Below are 1457 nucleotides of genomic sequence, written 5' to 3' on the forward strand. Positions count from 1 at the left end.
TCGATACGAGTCCTTTTGTTTGTGAATGTTGTGCATCCAGGATAAAAGTGTCTACATCAAAACCCAAGATTATAAATCTTTGATCTGGGAAAAGTGTGAAATCTGTCGATATTAACTGATGAACCAGAACATTGATTAGCTTTCAACTGCATCTTCTATTCATCTAAAGTTTTAGTATGAATTCTCAGGTTCAAGAATGAGCAAAAATGAGATTTTTAAAAGTGGAGGTCAGTGATTGGAGGTTGGATATATTGTATATTGTCCAAAACAGTGGTTCCAAAACTGGGGTCGGGCTCATAAAACGCCATATGGAGGGACTTGAGATAATCCCTAAAAATCCAACAGTTTCTTAGATTATTTTTGTTTTAATGCAAGATAAGTCATTTTAATGTACAATAGTTCTTAAAGATGTTGGCTTTTCAGTATACCCTCATTTAGTTTACGCATTTGCAATGTTTCTATTCTTCCACCAACGATTGTGCTCACAAGTGTTTGTTACTGGGGAACTGCTTTAAACAAGCCAGTTCTGAAGGTCCAGAAGTATATAATTGAAGTATGTATATATTTTTTCTTCATAATTGCTGTTCATCTCTGACCTGTGATAAATTGATCAAGGATCATGGGTCTTAAACTGTGGTACTGAAGTTGCCTTTAGTGGTCCTCAAGTTTTGGTAACAACTGCTTACAAGATAAACACAAAGCTTAACTAAAAGGTATGTGAAGCTAATAAGAAAAAAACAGGTGAAAAGATAAGTTGCTCAAACACCTCCTGTGCTTCAAAATGTAAATCATCATGCCAGTGGAAACATGGAAAAAGCTGGTTACATAAAGGATTGATTGCAACAATTTCAGTAAAGACTTTTACACTGATTATTATAAAATGAGTAGTTTTAAAATTCCATTTTTAATTAAAATTGGAAAAAAAAAACGTCAGTCAGTCAGTCACTTTCTACCGCTTATTCCATAGTGGGTCGCGGGGAAGCTGGTTTCTATCTCCAGCAGTCTATGGGCGGGAGGTGGGGTACACCCTGGACAGGTCACCAGTCCATCGCAGAGCAACACACAAACAACCATGCACACACTCATTCATACACCTAAGTGCAATTTAGAGTGACCAATTAACCTAACGGGCATGTCTTTGGATTGTGGGAGGAAGCCGGAGTACCCGGTGAGAACCCACGCATGCACGGGGAGAACATGCAAACTCCATGCAGTCCCAGGACCTTCTTGCTGCAAGACAACAGTGCTACCAACTACGCCACCATGCAGCCCACTATGGGAGATGTCTTATTTCCAATCAGAAACAACCCTGTTAATTGAGTGAGAAATAATTTCAAATCTAAATCTGTCTATGAATAATTTAGGTTTTAACAACCTGTTAGAACCGTAGGAGTATGTTCACAAATATATGTTCAGCACGTTTTCAAAAGAGTTAATAAGAAATACAATCAGAAACA

This window comes from Girardinichthys multiradiatus, chromosome 9 (genome assembly GCF_021462225.1).
Source record: "Girardinichthys multiradiatus isolate DD_20200921_A chromosome 9, DD_fGirMul_XY1, whole genome shotgun sequence".
In the NCBI taxonomy this organism is placed as follows: Eukaryota; Metazoa; Chordata; class Actinopteri; order Cyprinodontiformes; family Goodeidae; genus Girardinichthys; species Girardinichthys multiradiatus.